Raw genomic sequence first — 19302 nt, 5'->3', positions numbered from 1 at the left:
TTTCTCTAGGCATATATCCAAGGACCCTGAGCGCTGGCCTGTCTGAGTCGCCCTGTGGCTGCTCTGTTCACCTCTAGACCTGAGCTCAAAGCTCAAGGGCTGACGGTGGTGGCAGGGCCGAGAACCCGGCGCTCCATTCCAAGGCTGGTGGCAGGTGAACAAGTGTGGTCTGGAGCTAAGTGAGGGAGGCCAGGCTCTTCCAACCTCATCTGGTGGCTTCTGGCCACAGCATGTGTTGGGTGGTGATGGGCAACAAGGGACTTGAGGAGGGGAAAGCAGCACCCCTTGATAAAGGTGGGGATATGGGAAGCCCTGAATTCCTTACCCACGGCCAATTTCAGAGGGAGGGGAAGTTACAATCTAAGCTTTGACCAAGGGTGGGAGTGGAGGAGTGGGGACCATGGCTTGGATGGGGCAATCACTTAAGGCTTAAGAAAGCAGGGGTGCAGCCAAAGCGCCCCAAGCTCAGCGGTGGTCAGTCCCACGGCTGCTACCTGAAGCCTCCCCATCTATTCTAAGGGCCACCACACAGCTGTGGCAGAGGGCGAGGCAGGCAAAGGCAGACCCAGGCCGAGTGCCAGCAGCAGGTGTGAGACGTCTCTGTTCACAGTTGTGTTAGCTGTGCCCACCGCTCCCAAAGGAAACCAATTTCAACACACCTTCTTGATCCCAGAAGTTCAACCAGGCAGACAGCGGTTACACTCGACAGATGATGTTGCACAGCACAACTTAGGATTTTCAAATGGACCATAAGTTAGCATCAGAGCAGTGTCTCAGGATGAAGTCTGAGTGGGGCTTCCTCTCCAGTACCTTGAGGCCTACAGATGGATCTAGAAAATTCACTACTGTGGAAAATGAAGACTTGGGTTGGACGGGGAAGGGAGGCCGGGGCCTTGGTGACTAATTGCTGTAACACTGTCCTTCTGGTGGCTGTGGCAGCTTCATGTTCTCTTTTGACATCATCAAGAGCCTCAGTTCCTGCAGGATGGCTTTGATGCTGTGGGAATCCCAGCACTGCCATGGCTCGTGGATCCACCACTCCATTGGAACTGCTCACACCGCTCATGTTGACTCTTGTCACAAATCTCACAGACGGGGGTGCTTGTGGATACTTAGGCCCACACTCTATCTTAAGGCTGTATATTCGGTTTTCATAAATTGTTCGTGGAGGCCCAATTATCACGCCTGCCCATCTTGTGAGTGTCATGTCCTTGTCGTCCTCCAGACCCCAGCTAACTGTGCCGTCGCCTACTCCTTTCTGGCCTTCTTCCAGCTCTTCCAACAGTCGGGAATTTCAAGGGACTTTTACTCCTGAGCCTGTGGTGACTGCCATCTTGCATCTTATTTCTGTATTTTTAAAAGGGATTTATTTATTAATTTTATTTCGTATATGAGGGTTCCATTTGCATGTACCACCTGAATGCCAGAAGAGGACATCAGATCCCGTTACAGATGGCTGTGAGCCACCATCTGCTTGCTAGGAATTGACCTCAGGACCTCTGGAGGAGCAGCTGGGCTCTTAGCTGCTGAGCCATCTTTCCACCCCTATTTCTGTATTTCAATATGTGAAAAACTATTTCTCCAAACCAATTCCCTCTCCACCACTAGCTCAGTGCCCTCCGTGAATCCAGCCTCCTGCCAGTGTAACTTCCCTCCTCTTATTCTGACTGTGTTCATTCTGTACCTGTCTAGCTGTGTGCACATGTTACTGTCAGGTCCCATTGCTTGCCTCACTGCAGCCAGGTTGTTGTCCTTGTTCCTTGGCTCCTGTTATTGCTCCTACACAAGGCTTCTGTTTTCTGTAGAGGAAGCCTGTCATCTGTCTCCCAGCTTCTGTTTTCTTCCTGCATCCGTCCTCGCTGCCTCCCATGGTCTTTCATCTTCAAGGATGCCTCTGCCTTCTCTCTGTGCTGAAGCTTGCTCTATGCCAGTCCCCACGCTTACTATGTTGGCCTTCCCTCTTCATTGGTGGCTACTCTACTTCACACTCTGGTAACTATAAATGGTGCTACTGAAAGCAGCAGAACTGGATCTTCTCAGTTCTGAAAGCCAGAAGCCTGAAATCAAGGGGTTGGATAGATTGCTTCCTTTTGGAGCCTCGAAGGAGAAGCTGGTGGGTGCCTTCCTTGGTTTCTTTCTGGTAGTTGCTGGCAGGTCTTGATTCTGTGATTTGTAGATGGATTGTTCGAATCTTCTCTCTCTCTCTCTCTCTCTCTCTCTCTCTCTCTCTCTCTCTCTCTCTCTCCCTCCCTCCCTCTTTCTCTCTCTGCCTTTTGAGTGTGTCAGTATCTAGATGTCATCTACATAGAAAGACATTGATTCTGTGGAACTTGCAGAATGAGACTGTTGGGGCTCAGTCTACACCACCTCAAATGTAATTATAAAAGCCCGCATATACCACCCCAGATATACTTCTTTGTTTTTTTTCTTATCAAGCTGATTACTGTGGGAAACTCAGGCACAGGAATAGGTCTGGGAAACCATGTAAAAGAAACCTAAAACATACGTGTAAAAGAAACATATGTGCTTTAGAGAGAGTGTTAGCATCAGAGAGAATTGACATGACCACTCCTATTACCTAAGACTGTATCTGGCCAACAGTGCTTAATACACACACACACACACACACACACACACACACACACACACACACACACAAGCACACACACAGACATGCACACGTGCACACGTGTACACACACACGCACACACATGCACACATGCACACACGCAAGCACACACACAAGCACACACACACACGCACACACGCACACACACTTCTCCATATGTATGTAACCACAACCCCACATAAGCCCCAAGTGCTCCTGTACTCAAGATGCTGTTTACACTTCTATCACCGCTTCCTTTTGAGTCTGGCAATCAGTGGGATGCCTGTGAGTATGGTTAGATAGGGTTTAGATAGGACTTTTCTCTTGTTAATCTGCCTTACGCTATCTTAATTTGTAGCCAAGCCAAAGAGTCTAGAAAAGTAGAAGAAAACCCCATTTCCTTCCCTAAAGTAGGCAGGCCTACTTTAATTCAAGATAGCCTCCTTTTAATGTGGGTACATCCTCAGAGATAACCCTTTCAAAAAAAAATGACACATTCACAGTTTTTGGTAGATGAGGTTGTTGTGGGGCTGGGAGGTGGGGGAAGGCTTTTCACTAGTCTGTCTGTCTGCTCTGCTGAGTGTGCTCTTGGCTAAAGTCACTTACATACGATGAGAAGGAAGGAGGAAGGCTTTCCGGTGTGTTCAGGAGGGTATCCTCTATAGACAGATTATACCTATTTTCTCACCTGAAGTTCAGGCCTCTGCTGATGTCAGAACAGGCTAGGAAACTCAGAGCTCACAGTGAGCACAGGCTAACTCCCGTTTTGAGGGCACTGGGTTTCTGCCTTCAAGATACTGTAGTCTTTACTTTGTTCAGGAAACGTTTGCACCTTCTGTGTGGGCCACTTCAGTGTTAGTGTATGACCCCCATCCTGGAGCTGTCCAGTTTGAAGCCAAACAACTGTCCCTTGATTCAAGTTGCCAGCCAAGTATGTGTCCTAAGGATTACAAGTGCCATTTGGGATGGGTCAGCCATGACTGTCACTAATACAGAAGGAGACCATGGCTTTGTGGTCCCATGACAACAGTACCCAAGGGGAAGCCTGCTGTGTAACCTGTGGCACAGAGCCCCTAGTAGTTTGTGCTTGATTCTTAATTACTTTTACAGCTGAAAAACCCGCTTCTTCCCCCACTTTCCTCTCATTCCAATGTTTTGAGCATCCCCATACAAATTATACTTTGGCATTCTGTCTTAGTTAGAGTTTTACTGCTGTGAGCAGACACCATGACCAAGGCAAATCTTATAAAGAACAACATTTAATTGGGGCTGCCCTACAGGTTCAGAGGTTCAGTCCATTATCACCAAGGTGGGAACATGGCAGCATCCAGGCAGGCATGGTGCAGGAGGAGCTGGGAGTTCTACATCTTCATCTGAAGGCTGCTAGTGGAAGACTGGCTTCCAGGCAGCTAGGATTAGGGTCTTAAAACCCACACCCACAGTGACGCACCTAGTCCAAAAAGGCCACACCCACTCCAACAAGGCCACACCCACTCCAACAAGGCCACACCTCCTAATAGGGCTACTCCTTGGGCCAAGCATATTCAAACCAATACACATTCCCAGTGTCTCATCATTCAACTCTGCCACGTCGTATTTAAACATATTCCAGGAGTCTAGACATTTCGCTCAACCTAAATGCTTCAAAAGTGTAAACAGGGTTCCTTAAGCACTTGTGCTTTTCTTTCACAGAGCGAGGGCTGAACCCAAGGCTTTGTACTTTTGTGCTCTACGACTAAGCTGCCTCCACAACCTTTCCTTAAATACCTCTAACCAGTTTCATATCTGCAGACATTAGTGGCTATTCACTGAAAGCTCTTTATTTATATGCTCAGAATTTAATCTTTGAAAACTCTGAGGGAGTTTCGTTTATTTCAGAGGAGAAAGATGGATCCATAAAGATCCTGGCTTCTGCCACCCTCTGTACCTGGTTCTTGAAGAGCACCCTAGAAAGTGGATGCAGTCGACAGTGGCCCCCCTTACCACCTAACAGCTTTTAAGTTGTGGAGTGAGTAGCACAGGCTAGGGAGCTTCTGAGTTTTATAACGGCAGGCCGATTTCTCATTTACAAAATCCCAATTCCTACCTCATAGAAGGCATAGAATAAAGAGATTCCCGAGCTTCAGGTTCGCCCTGCACACTTATGAGACATGTAGGACCCAAGGAGGTCTCCCGTGGTACCCATTTTGCCTTTGGGTACGTAAGATGTCCTGGAGGCATGGTGGCTAAGACACCAAATATCATCTTACATTCTGCTTAATGGCCATAATCTTACTCTGTGATAAGGAAAGACAGTGTTGGGCCCTATGGAGAACATAATGACTCATTGAGACATTCCATACTGGGGCAAGAGAAATGGTTAGGAGTGCTTATAGAATAGTTCTGAGGACCAGAATTCCTATCCCAGCCCCCACATAACAAACCTGTCCACACTCGGAACCCCGGCTCCAAGTGAGATAGAGACTGGAGGATCTTGGGATCCTGCTGGCTTCTAGCCTAGAAAGAAGACATGAGTCCTGGGTCAAGGAGAAACTTTATTTTAAAGGATTAGGTAGAGGTGGAAAACACCTGACTCCTTCTGGCCTCTGTGTGTTACACACAAGCATATGCACCTGCATACTTGTACACACATGGATAATTTAGATAATAATAGTCCTTTAAAAAGCCCCTTAAACATTGGGGCTGAGGATGTGGGTCAGTAGCTGGTCGTGTGCTCCACGCATGAGGCTACTGGGCATGGTGGCACACTTTTGTAATCTTATTGTTCAAGAGGTAAAGATAGGAGGACCAATCTTTGTCTTTAGTCATCTTTGACTACATAGCCCAAAACTCTTCTCCAACAACAACAATGACAACACTCAACAAAGTTCCATGTTGCCGAGTGTTGAGTAATCCCCAGGAGACTGAGCCAGGAAGATCAGGTGTTTGAGACTAATCTGAGGTACATGGTGACGTCTTGAGACCCTATCTCAAAGCAAAAATTCAGGTCGTCAAATTAATTAGCTCTGAGCCAGGCAAGATGGCTTCCATTAGCATCCAGATAGTTCATAGTGTTAACAAATTAGTAAGGCTCTTGATAACAGTTAGAATTCTTTTGGCAGTTAAAATTCTTCTTGGGAGGTAAGATGGTTTGTATATGCTCGGCCCAAGGAGTGGCACTATTAGAAAGTGTGGCCCTGTTGGAGTGGGTGTGGCCTTGTTGGAGTGGGCTATAATCATCCTAGCTGCCTGGAAGCCAGTATTCTGCTAGCAGCTTCAGATGAAGATGTAGAACTCTTAGCTCCTCCTGCACCATGCCTGCCTGGATACTGCCAGGCATAATGATAATGGACTGAACCTCTGAACCTGTAAGCCAGCCCCAATTAAATGTTGTCCTTATAAGATTTGCCTTGGTCATGGTGTCTGTTCACAGCAGTAAAACCCTAAGACAGGAGGGGAAGTTCAAATCATCCTCTGAAAGCCAAGAGAAGGCACTTGGTGCTGCTAAGTACAGGACGGACAAAGCACTGAGGTGTTTAAGTGGTTTGAGTACTTCTCCGGCAGGAGAATCTGGCACTCTTGTGAACTGCTCATCATTTTGGAGTGGGAAGCAACATGGCCTCCTGGCTTCTTACTCTTCTCCCTACTGACAGGCAGGAGATGGAGACTGGCAGATAGGAACGGTGCTTTAGTGGTTTCCGACACCTTCAGTAAGTGTTAATGAGAAATTAACATCAGGGTGGTGGAACATTAGCTTTCTGTGGGACTTACACTCCTGAAATAGCTCTCCAGGTTAATCAGAAACAGGCAGGGCGCATGCTTCTCCTCCTCTGCTTTCTGTCCCTTTGAGAACCTGGAGGCATGTGCACTGGCCAGGTGACCCTGCTTTAGGAAGGAAGTTACGCTGAAGCAAATGGAGAGTGTATCCGAGTGATGTAATGGGAGAAGCCTCCTCTGGTTCTTTCCTCTTCCTGTTTCTTTTTATGATAGCTTCTATTGATTTTTTTATTTATTGACATTTCAAATGTGATTCCCCTTCCCAGTTTCCCCTTGAGAAACCCACTATTCCCTGCCTCTCCCCCTGACTCTATGAGGGTACTCCCCCACCCCCTCTCGCCTCACTGTCCTGGCATTCCCCTACTCTGCATCATTGAGCCTCCACAGGACCAAGGCGCTCCCCTCCCAGTGATGCTCAATAAGGCCATCCTCTGCTACATATCCAGCTGGAGCCATGTTCCCACCCTGCCCCCATGTGTACTCTTTGCTTGGTGCTTTGGTGCCTGGGAGCTTTGGTGGTGGTGGTGGTGGTTGATATTGTTGTTCTTCCTATGGGGTTGCAAACCCTTCCCTAACTCCTCCGTTGGGGACCTTGCGCTCAGTCCAATGATTGGTGTCTTGAATCTGCCTCTTTGTCCCTGCATTTCCTTTTAACAAGAGAAATTCTGCTCTTCCTGTTTCTTCAGGAAAGGAATGGAGAGAGGGAAGGCACTTGTTTCTTAGCACAAAGAGAGTGCGGGAATACTGTTTTCCTTGTGTAAACTACAAAAGTAAAGCTGTGGTTGGCCAGGGTGTGTGGGGACTTCTGTTAATCCCTGTTTTCCAGAAAGGTACCAGAGGGTGCTGGGTAAAGGTTGGAAAATGGCTTCCTATTCAGCAAGCTTAGCCCCCGGAGCTGACACTGGGTTTGTTGTACTGTATCCTCCTGCCCTACCTGTGGCCCCCGCAGTACAGGCTCCTAATGTGGATGGGGCTCAGATGGTGACATCCAGGCCTTGTAGGCACACATTTGGTCTGCAAGAATATGTGTTCTTTACCCAGAGGGGAAATAATATGGATCAAAGATGGCTGTTCAAGTCCCAGATTTAATGATCAGGAGCTCTGTAACCTTGGATACTTTAACCTCAAGGACCTGCTTCTTCAGCTGTAGAGTAGAAGTCACAGCAACACCTTCATGCTGGCGAATGCACAGAGCTAACGCTCTCTATGCCTATGACTTGCACCGTACATTGAGCAGGTGGACCTGGTGGCTGTTGCTAATAGTCTTCTGCTGAGTGTAGGGAAATGCTGGACTTGACAGCGGGTGGTGTTTGCAGGAGCTTGCAGGTCTAGACTGGATCATTTAGTTACTCATGCTCAGGGTCTTCCACTTAGCACTAGGTTGTAGAATATGAATCAGGATTTTTTTCAAACCAAGTTTCCCAATATAGAATACCTTTGATGGCCAGTGGCTAGCACACCTCTTCTGGCACCTCCACAGGGTTATCCAGGGCAGATACTTTGTGTGCACCAGGTATCTGATGGGTGATCCTGACTAGGGAAGGTTAGACCTGTCTTTCATTCTTAGGTGAGGTGTTATAAATGACTAGCAAGTATGTGTGTGACTAGCAAGTAGCCTACTGGACCCTGTAGATAGAGTTGATTGTTGCAAAAGTCTGCTGGGTAGAACTGATCTATACTTCTTAGGTGCAATGCGTGAGCTGTAGCCATACGTATTTACACATATAGCAGCATCAATGCAGGCTTCCAGCTCCAGGGGGCCTTGATGGGTTAATGCCTAGAAAAAATGAAACAGACACTGGAAGGCAGCGTAAATGTACATTCAATAACTGTTAGAGGCTGTGTTATGAGTTCACATGGGGATTTTTGAGACCTAAGTTGTAGGGTAGCCATTGTAGAAGAGATAACACTTGAAAATATGCAGAGGGTTGGTTGACTATTTCCTGACTGGACCTCTCCCAGAGCTCCAGCTTCATGCGTCTCATTGACCAGTCGAAAGAATGTTGGACATTCTTTCGACTGTCCCAAAGAGATCTCAAACAATAGATCAGAAGTCAACCTTGGCATGTCTTCAAGCCACATTGGGTCACAGCAGCTGTGTGCCAATGGTCCCTACCTAGTGGAAAACAGGAAAGGAGGTTACAGAAGTCCACAGACATTTGAAGGTGGAAAAGAGGAGTTAGAAGGAGGAGCCTGTTTGTGTCTGGATTCTTCATGTGCCACCTTTAAGGTCATTTGCTGCATTGAGGAGGGGGCTGAATCCAGAAACTTAGGAAGGTGAAGGAAGCGAGAGGAGACCTGAGGGGAGGAGTTGAGAAGTGAAAGCCACTGAGACCTGAGGAGGCTCTGAAAGATCAGTGGAGATGATGAGTCATGGATTCAGCCTATCATGATGTCTTGCAGCATGAGCAAAGGAGGCTAGTTGATGAGAACCATTTGTACTTAGGAAATGGAGCTACTGTGTTGGAAAGTACACAGGGCCAAGGAACATTCCAGGGAGGAGAAGCAAGAGAGCCAGGTCAACACATAGAAAAACCAGTTGGGATTGCTCAGTGGGCAGAGCTGGCCACGATACTAAAATGATTCTGGAGAATTTTAGAGGCCTAGGAAGGACCTTTGTAGGTCATGGTAAGAGGTCTGGGCTTTGTCAGAAAGATACGAAACGGAAAGTCCTAGACATGTACATGACCTCTGCAGACTTGTTTCTTTGATTACCAAGTAGAATTTGGAAACAGACTGACGGCAGAATCGGCCACTGCAGGATTGGCTGGGCATCCCAGCTGAAGAAGGCAGTACCACTAATCAGGCTGCCCTGGTGAAGATGGAGAGGGTGTGGTTACAGGGCAACCCCACAGAAGCAGGGCTAAGGGGCCAAGCGTGGCAGTAGGTGGGAGGGCGAGGGAGATGGTAATGGGTGACATCAAGTCCAAAGGGGCCAACCAAACATGCAGAGGTCTAGCTGTTTTCCAGTTAGTGTACTTGACCTGGGCTCCTTAGTACTTGTCTCAGAGCTGCTTGTTAAACCCAATGGGGCGTCTGAGCAAAACACAGAGGCAGGAGCATCACAAGTTACATGCGCCGTCAAGCTTACGCTGTAGCAGACGAACCGTTCTTTTTTTTTTTTTTTTTTTTGGTTCTTTTTTTCGGAGCTGGGGACCGAACCCAGGGCCTTGCGCTTCCTAGGCAAGCGCTCTACCACTGAGCTAAATCCCCAGCCCTAGACTAACCGTTCTTGTGAGGCTGTGATGAGAATCACCTTCTGGGATGACCACTATGTCACCTGTCATACCCCAAACTGGTGCTACGTTAGTGTCTTTTGAGCATGCATATAGAGACCCTAAGGCAGTTTTGCTGTGTGTTTATGGTAGTCACACACCACTACACATTATGATCAGAAGCTAAATCAAACTGCATTGGGTACCAGGGTAGTCTGTGACCAGAGACAATGTCCTTCTGTAAAATTGCTATGGCAATATAATATCCTCCCAAAGCACCCAGAACTCATCTAATCAGAAAATTCTGTGTGGAAATATAATATATATGTATATATACATATATGAGATTCTCATCGTGGGAAGCCTGCTTTGTGATAAAGGCATTTTAGAATTTTAATCTCATATGCATTTGTTTTCCATTAGTAATGAACTTCACTCACCATTAGCTTCCTCCTGTCCCATGACTCATTTGGAGATGTTTGTTAACCATCAGGGATGCGGAAGGCCATTAGATTAATGGGCACTAAGTGGCAGTGATTCCCCTCACTTAGTGGCACATAGAAATTACTCTAGGATAATGAACGTGATTCCTGTTCCCAAGCCCTGGAGAATCTTAGTAGAGTGGGGTTAGGGAATTTACCTTTAGAGTTCACCAGGTGATAATGTTGCACAATATTGTTTTAGAGACCGGGGTAAATGCGAGACAGAAAGGTGGCTATGGCTTGTGGTAATTCAGGGTGGCCATTTACCTGGTAGTAGACTTAATGATTGTATTGCTTAGTGGAGCAAATGATGGACTGGAAACTGTCTGTCTGTCTCTCTCTCTCTCTGTCTCTGTCTGTCTGCCTGCCTGTCTGTCTCTCTCTGTCTCTCTCTCTCTCTCTCTCTCTGTGTGTGTGTGTGCGTGTGTGTGTGCAAGCATGTGTGCACGTGTGTGGTGTGTGTAAGCGTGCACTAGTGTGTATAGGCATATAAAGGCCAGAGATTGCCGTTGGCTTTCTTCCTTATCTGCTTTATTTGTGAGATAGAATCTTTCAGTGAACTTAGAGCTGGTTCACCTAGACTGGCTGTGTCTCCCCAGTCAGGAGACTCTCTGTAGTCTCCGTAGTCTCTGGGGACTACAGAGGTATGCTGTTACGATGCCTGGCTTTTCGCATGGACTCTGGGGACTGGGTCCTCATGCTGTCTTGGTAAACATTTTACCTGAACAAGCTTGAGAGTTGTTCTTGGTATTTATTTTGTGTGCATCTGGGTGTGCCTGTGAGAAGGATTGTGCACCATGTGTGTGCAGTGCCTGCAGAGGCCAAAAGAGAGCATCATATCCACTGGAACTAGAGGTCCAGACGGCCGTGAGCTGCTCACTGTGGATCTTCACTTCCAAGCCATTTCCCCAGCCCTCTGGAGTGTACTGTTTGATGGATCTGACATACATCGTTTAAACAGTTTCATTAGACAACAAACTAGAAAACAAAGATGAAGTCTAACAAAACTTTGAAAGGATCAGCCTTCTATGGGTATAGATAGCATTAGTCCTTTTCTTTTCTATGTCTGTTACTCCATCGAAAGATCAAAACATCTTTCTGTTTTCATGGCTGGCAGTTGTTGGCTTACTGCTCCAGGGCTCCACTGGGGTATGTGGAGTGACATATACAAATGCCACAGACAGAGGCACAGGAAACACAGCCAAGTGTGAGGGTCTCACTTAACATATCAAGGCATATTGAAGGTGATATTTCTGGGCAAGTAAATGCCAGTAGGTTCTTTTTTTTTTTGGTTCTTTTTTTCGGAGCTGGGGACCGAACCCAGGGCCTTGCCAGTAGGTTCTTGTACATTCATTTCTATCTCTTAGTAGCCCACAGGTTACTAAGGATGGATTTATTTATTTTTGTCTCTTTTTATCCCTCTTTTGCCTCCTGTTTCTTGCCAATATCCTCTCTCCCTACATGCCTACACACACACACACACACACACACACACACACACACACACACACACACAGTTAAGAGGCAGTTCAGTCTCAATGCAATTGTCTTTAAACTTTACCAGCCATAGTATTCGTGCCTACTACGCTATAGCACCATATATGATGAGATCCGAAATAGGAAGTTTCTTATAATTATGTTGACTCTACTTATAGTGACTTCCTATATCTTCTCTTCTATACTTCAGTCCATTAAAATAAAATTAAAGTTGCTGATCATAAACCAAGAATACCAGTCTTAGTAAAAACAAACAAACAAACAACAACAACCCCCCCCCCCCACAAACACATTGCATAGTGCCTTAGTGAGCTATTACCAGAGGTTTGAGAAACACCGGGTTTTGGAGTGGCCTTTGGAGGCAGAAAGATTCGGGTTGGATCTTGAGCTTTGCTGCTTCTCTGAGGTCAGGCTAAGTAAGTGGCTTCCACTACAAGATGGAGATGCTCGGGTGGGGGGGCGGGGAGGGACTTGTTGGAAGGTCAAATGAAGTTATGCACGGGAAACACTGGGCTCCTCATAAGCTCTGGAATGGATATGGTATTGGAAATCATGGTGGTTGTCATGGCTCTTGCTCTCTCCACGTCTGTGTACTTGTGCATGGAAGTTCTTACACACACATCAGTCAGTGTGAGGAGTCTACCATACCCTATGAGACGTGAATTGGGACCTGGGGAAGGTTCACTGCATGCTAAGGAAGTACTATTGAGTGTCCTTTAACTGTATGCTAACCTCCCCTTCCCATTTTCAGAGGAAGTGTCACGCCCTCTTTCCTGGACTTCCTCTCCTCTCAACCCCATCCCACTCCCTTTTAATACTTCTTTTTCACTTATTTAACCCATCTTTTGGGGTGGGCTTCCTTTTTAGCTCCTTCTACTCATCTCTGAAGTGGAAATAACGGTGTCTGATGGTTAAGGCTGTTGTGTGTGTGACTGAAGGTTGGCGTTTGTTTCTCCGTGGTGGGTGACGCAGGAGCTTCGTCTGCGATGCTGCCTGAGGCGGTTTCTCTGTCCTTGGCAGTGTCACAGCCCTGCTCTGACGCTCGTTTATCTTACCCAGCTGTCCGTTGAACTCTCTTTGGCCAGACGTTTCCTCTGATCCAATCTGCTCTTCCTCTGTCATAAACGCTATCCCTTGGAAATCCAATTAATAGTGATTTATGTATTCCTTATGAACTAGTTAACTTAGTCAGCAATTAAGCACAGACTGCTCTCTGGTCTCCACCGCATCATTTTATTATGATCATTACAGAATTATTAGTTAGCATTATATGATCTATGTCTCACATCCTCAGCTGACTTATGAGCTCCCCGAGGGAAGCAATCACAGCCTACATATCTCCAAGCACTCCTACACCCTCTATGGCAATTAGCACAGGCAGGTCCGTGTAATCCCATGTGTTAAGAACTATTTGCTGGGGGGGAACTGGGGACCCAGGCAGCGTGTCCAGTGGGCTGGGGACATGGCTTTGTGATATGGTAAGTGACAAGAACACTCAGAAGCACTTGGCAAAAATGATGTTACTGCAGAAGAACCAGGACATGGCATGACCACTGCCAGCTTCGAGGACAGAGATTCAAACCTCCATCTGTCTGTGTAATTTAGTTTGCATTTTTCATGGTGTCTGCCTTGTGTGCCTGTCTGCTACGACTCGTACTATAGTGAGCTGATAAACTGTGTGTAGAACATTCTGGAAGGTTCTCTCTCTCTCACTCTGTCTGTCTGTCTGTCTCTCTGTCTCTCTCTCTGTGAGTGTCTGTCTTTCTGTCTCTCTTTCTGTGTGTCTGCCTCTCTGCATCTATCCATCTATCTCCGTTTCACTCTCTGTCTCTCTCAACTCTCCTGCCTTGGCTTCCTGAGTGCTGGGGTTATAGGATGTCCCACCATGTTTAGTCTATGGTGGGAATCTGTAAGTTTTTTTTCCCCAAGTTAAAAAAAAATGACTTGATTTCATCTTTACTCTTGAAGGAAATATTGTCTGAGCATAAAAATCCACTAGGTAGTCATTTTCCTTTAGTATTTTTACTATTTAGCACACACACACATACATGCAGCCACAGTGCAGTGTGGAGGTCAGAGGACAACTTGTAGGAGTTGGTTCCCTCTTTCCATCGTGGTCTCGTGGGGACTGAACTTAAATCACCTGACTGGCTGGCTTGGGTCTTTGTCTGCTAAACCATGCTGGCCCAAGACTTCTCCTGAAGGTCTTCTGGTTTCTGTTGTTTCTGTGGAGCACTGACTTTGAGCTTAAAGGTCTGGGATGCTTTGCTACTGGTTTTGTTTGTTCAAAGGTAACGTGTCTTTTGCCCTCTGAGGTTATTTTTTATTTTTATTATTTTTAATTTTCTCTGTTTCGGATTTAGTTATGGTTTTTATCTGTGTTTGGCTATTTGGGGTTTTCATGACTTTTGATGTGTGATTAGAAATGTTCCTCTGTAGTCTTCTCAAGAGTTTGTCTCACTCTTTGTCTTGTCTTCGTAGACTTTCACAGTAGCCACAGTTTAAACCCTGCAGTGTTCTCCTGTGGAATCTATGCCTGACTTACGTGGCCCCATTTTGTGACTTTCAGCCTCATTCTGTAATGTCCTTTGTCATGTCTCTGGTTCACATATAAATGTCCCACCCGTCCCCACCCTCAGAAATCAAAGCTACTTTTAGGTCCATCCAATGGGTTCTTAATTTTAATGACATCCGCTAATTCTGCAATTTCAATTTTTTAATAGTTTATCTGACAAAGTTTTCTACCTTTCCCTTTGTTTTCCTAAACATACTAGGTATAGCTTTTTTAGAACTACCTGAGGGCTGAGTATGGTGGTTCTGGCTTTCAGTCAGAATCTGGGAGGCAGAGACAGGTAGATCTCTGTGAGATTGAGGCCAGTTTGGTCTACATAATGAGACCCTGTCTAAAATAAATTCCTGAAGACGTTTGGTCTGTGTGTGTACCTTTATATCTGCTTAAGGCCTGTGTCTGTGTCCTATGGGTCTGTTTGCACTGATACTTGTTGTCATTGATCTTTATGTTCCTAATTATAGTGACTGAAAGTGGCGACTGCGTCAGAATTCCAGAGATAACCGTTAACCCTTTGATATTGTTATTTTATGTTGAAACATAAGGTTTACATTTACTTTTGGGGAGCTCTAGGTTAATTGAGTCTGAGCAGAGGTCGAGGTTATTCAAAACCAAGCTTTCATCTTTGTTTGACCTTAGTCTATTTAACTAGTTTGGTTATTTTGTGGGTGCGTGTGCATGTACGTGTATGTGTGTGTGTATGTGTGTACAGGAGTGTGTGTACATGTGTCTGTATGCATGTGGAGACCTCAAGTCAATGTCACGTGTCTTTATCACTTGCTCTCCCTTTTATTGTTTGAGACAGGGTCCCTAATTGAACCTGGTGTGTATCAGTTTTGCTGGCCAGCATGCAAGCCCCAAAGATCCTTCTGCCTCCATTTCCCCAAAACTGCTTACAGATGTGAGCTGCCAAAGCCAGCATCTTCCTTCCTTCCTTCTTTCCTCCCTTCCTTCCTCCTCCTTTTTTTCCTTCCTTCCTTTCCCTCCCTCCCTCCCTCCCTCCCTCCCTCCCTCCCTCTCTCCCTTCCATTATTTTCTTTTATTTCAGTTCCAGGGATTGAATTGTGGTCCTCATGTTTGCAAAGCAAGTACTCTATTGACCAAACCATCTTCTGAACCTATCCATTTATTTTTTAATTCATTTACTCTCATTTGTTTTATTTTATTTTCAATTGTGTGTGTGTGTGTGTGTGTGTGTGTGTGTGTGTGTGTGTGTATACACATATGAGTGCAGGTGCTCTTGGCAGCCACAGGCATTGGATCACCCCCTGAGCTGGACTTACAGGTGGTTGGGTGAAGTACAGATGTAGGCCTAACATGGGTGCTGGGCACCAAGCCTGGATCTTCTGAAAAGGCAACAAGTGCTCTCCACGGCTGAGCTACATCTCCAGCCCTGCTTAGTTTATTACTTACAAAGCATGGGAAAGTTCCTGGGCCTCCTTTTCCTGGCTGAGTTTTGATCTCCAGTTGTCTCCTTAGTCACCTGAATGTGCCCCAAATTCTGGTCAGCTTCTGAGCCCCACAACCTCCTCCCAGGGGTTGGCACATGCACTTGGGGATGTTTAGACATCTCTAGAAGGCCGTAAAATCAAAATGTTTGAAATTGTATTTCAGGAAGATGTGTGTGCTGGCGATGTGCAAGCAAGAGAAACCAGTGAAGGGAGGGTCCATAGAACAACAGAGCGGCCATCCTCTAAGGGCGTTCTAGAGTAACAAGCATGGTCGCTGGCTTCCCCCATCACAGAGACTCCATAGAATCTCAACTACCCGAGCAGGCTGCCTTTCATCGTGTCTCCAATCTATCCCTCTGTCAGGGTGTGTATGTCCTAATTTAGTCCCTGTCCCCTAGGGCCACAATATTTAAATAACAGAACTCAACAAAACTTTAGTATTAATAGCTGGTTCATCAGAAAATCAATATTACTATTGTAAGAAGTATTGTAAAATTGTATTACTATCCCAATAACCAAATCTCAGTTATTTAGCTTGAAATTACACACGGCTGCTGATTGCACCTATCAGGACTGTGGTGTGGTTAACTTCATGGGGGACCGCTCACTGGTACCTGGATGGTACCTTGCCTGGCTTTCCTCAGTGGCCTTCACAACACTGATTACCAAACAGTAGTTTCAACCTCACACTGGTTTTGTTCCCTGTGGTTTCTGTTGCCCTGGGTCAACTGGGTTCAGAAAACATTAAGTGTAAAATTCCATAAATAAACACGGAGTTTTAAATCCCACGCCATGCTGATAGGCGCCATGAGTTCTCACACATTTGGCTCCAGCCCACCCGGGCTGTAAGCCACTCACTTGTCCTGTGTGTCCATGTCCTACGCTGGCTGTCATCACGAGCATCTTAGTTATTAGGTCGGCTGTCACAGTCTTGCACTGTCCAAGCTCAAGTTTATTTTACTTAAACTGTGCCCAGAGGGCCAGGGTAGTGAAGCTACCAGTGAGGTCGCCAAAAAGAAACCATAAAGCAATTTCTTCATATTCAAAGGTAAGAGCGGGTGTCATGGTCTGCGTGTGGTGGTCAGAGGACAACTTTGTGGAGTCTGTTCTTTCTATATTTGTGTACTTTCCTCCACTGAGCCAACCCTGGACGGAGAAATTTAGCATATTTTTGGTAGATAATTATAAAAGCAAGAATGAGGTCAACACTTTTTAAGAGGTAGTTATTATAGGTAGTGGGGCATTTCTGTTAGAGTATAGAGCTAAATGAATCCTCGACAGAAAGAGAAAACAGAACAAGATTCTCTCTCCTTCAACTACAGCACGTGACAGCCTTAGTATGTGTGTTGTATGCAACGGGAGAAAACCAGTGAAAACAATTTTCAGAAAAATCCCTGGACGTTTTTTGCACGTTTATTCACATGTCTTGGTTTATTCTGTGTTCCTGAGATGGAATGCCAGGGTTGGGTTTTTATGAAAGAACAGGTTTTAGTCCTAGAGGTTCAGGAACCTGAGCCCTCTTACAGCAGACATAGTGACGGCCATTTTTGGAACTAGGTTTTAGGGGAGGTGCAAGGCTTGCTTAGGAAAGCCTCCCTTGTTTGCAAGATTGATTTTCCTTTTCTATGGGTGGGTCCTTACCTGCACGCATGCAGTGCCGGGAGAGGCCAGAAGAAAGCATCAGATTCCCTGGAGTTGGAACTACAGACTGTTGGGAGCTGCCACGTGGGCGCTAGGAACCAAACTCTGATCTTCTGTAAGAGTAACTGTGTTCTTAACCACTGAGACGTTTCTCCAGCTCTCTAACAACCATTCATTCAGGAACAAATCCAGTCCCCTAGGACCTAACCTCTTCCGGAGATCACATAGATTAACTCAAGACACTTGGGCTCCAGAGCCTAGCAGCAGACTCTGCCTCTTGAAGTTCTGCCAGGTCACCTTTACCTCACAAGGTAAAAGGCGCCTGACAAGTTTCTAGCTTATGAATCTTTGAGGGACAAACCAAACAATCAGCTAGAGTATCATGGCTAGGGAGGAGATAAACATTAAATCTGGGCTGAGCTGAATGCTGTTCATGTTGGGCTAACAGACAGATGCAGCAGCAAGGCCTGGCAATTAGATGAATGGAAAAGACCTGTCAGCTGGAGAGACCCAAGCAATTCACATGTAAACATTAAAGGGTGTCTGGATCCTGGCTTCTCAGAGCACGCTCCAGGGACCTACAGCTTTCTCTCTGCATTAGAGCTGTTGCACAATGGCCTTCCAGGACCTGTAGGGTCAGGCTGGCCTTTCGAGTACTTCCTGTTGTTTCTGGTGTCTGGTTGCTGGTCTTTCTTCATCAAGGGCTTTGTGTTTTCTCTTTCTTGCGTTAGTTCTTGTGGCTGTCCTAACAAAGTTCCAGACTGTGGGGCTTATCACTGGGGCAGTGTATTTGCCACAGTTCTACCACAGGTAGAAAATCAAGGTGATTGCTTCCCCCTGAAAACTATAGAAGAGGCTCCTTCTTGTTTGATTCCAGATTCTGCAAGCCTTAGGCGTTCCTTGGCGTGGGGGGAAGATTCACTGAGTCTCTGTTGTTGTGTACATGTACATGTGGCTGTCTTCTCTCCACATCTATAGCCACAGTTCTTCCTTTGTGTACATCTGTATTTTCACTTCCCTCTTGCAATGGCATCAGCTTCTGCTCAGGTGATTTTCATCGGTTGATAAACATATAGCCTTTCTGTTTTAAGATAACTTGTTTAACACACCCTGTTGATTAACACTGAATTTACGCTGAGCAAGGTGGCATTTACCTTTAATCTCAGCATCCAGGAGGCAGAGCCCGTGCAGATCTCTTGGAGTTCCAGGCTGGTTTGATCTACATAGCAAGTTCCAGGGCAGCCAGGGCTACATAGAAAGACCCTGTCTCAAAAATAAACCATGACAACAAAATGATCTCACAGCCAAACACATATGACACTGATATGACTCATGATTGAGTCTCTTGAGTAAGCTTGTCTGGTTACATATATTTTTTTGCATGGGGCACATCACAACCTGTGTGTGTGTGTGTGTGTGTGTGTGTGTGTGTTTTGTGTGTGTGTTTTGTGTGTGTGATCTTGGGTTAATTTGTGTTGTTATAATAACACAGATTGAGTAATTTGTAAAGGACAGAAATCCATTCTTCTGTAAGTCTCACCTGGCAAGTCCACGAGCAAAACAGTAGCACCTAAGAAGGCCGTTCTTGCTGTGTCTCCACATGACAGACAGCAGAAGGACAAAGGTGACACAACCTGACTCTCCACGTCAGAAGTACATAAGAGCAAGAGAACCTAAGCACTCTTACTAAAATTTAAATGTGCTTAGACGAAGGTATGACTCCCACTAGATAAACATACCATCAAAGACTGCAATACCCAACACTGATATATCAGGGTTTTGGCTTTAACATGAAAATTTGAGGGGGCAAAAATAATCAAACTATAGGATGGGTGAGTGTGCACATTTGCATGTGTGAATTTGTTGGCATGAGTAACCATAAGCATGGAAGTGTGAATGTGTTTGAGGCATGCGTGTGCCTTTGAGCGTGGCATGTGCGTGTGTTTGAATTACATGGCTTTAAGTATATAGGTGGATGAACATGTAGGTGGTTTGAGTGTGAATGTGTGGGTGCATTTCAGTGTATGTGGGCATTTCAGTTTATGTGAGTGTAGAGGGTGAGGGGTGGTCAGGGAGGCCTCCA

The 19302-nt window shown here is 45.9% G+C and overlaps 1 protein-coding gene and 1 pseudogene across 5 annotated transcripts in view; one reads left to right on the top strand and one right to left on the bottom strand.

Moving 5' to 3' along the window:
• Nucleotides 1-19302, top strand: part of Irf2 (interferon regulatory factor 2) — a 111766-nt gene that overhangs the window by 35515 nt on the left and 56949 nt on the right. Inside the window, exon 1 of one of the 5 annotated variants that reach the window (XM_063275234.1) lies at nt 9479-13849. The gene's annotated coding sequence lies outside the window, so the exon portion shown is untranslated. 5 annotated transcript variants of the gene reach the window in all.
• Nucleotides 172-1333, bottom strand: Ube2v1-ps3 (ubiquitin conjugating enzyme E2 V1, pseudogene 3; annotated as a pseudogene).

Source organism: Rattus norvegicus, chromosome 16, assembly GCF_036323735.1.
Source record: "Rattus norvegicus strain BN/NHsdMcwi chromosome 16, GRCr8, whole genome shotgun sequence".
Lineage (NCBI taxonomy): Eukaryota > Metazoa > Chordata > Mammalia > Rodentia > Muridae > Rattus > Rattus norvegicus.
The sequence above is the reverse complement of the archived record's forward strand: the minus strand, read 5'-3'. Positions and strand labels throughout refer to the sequence as shown.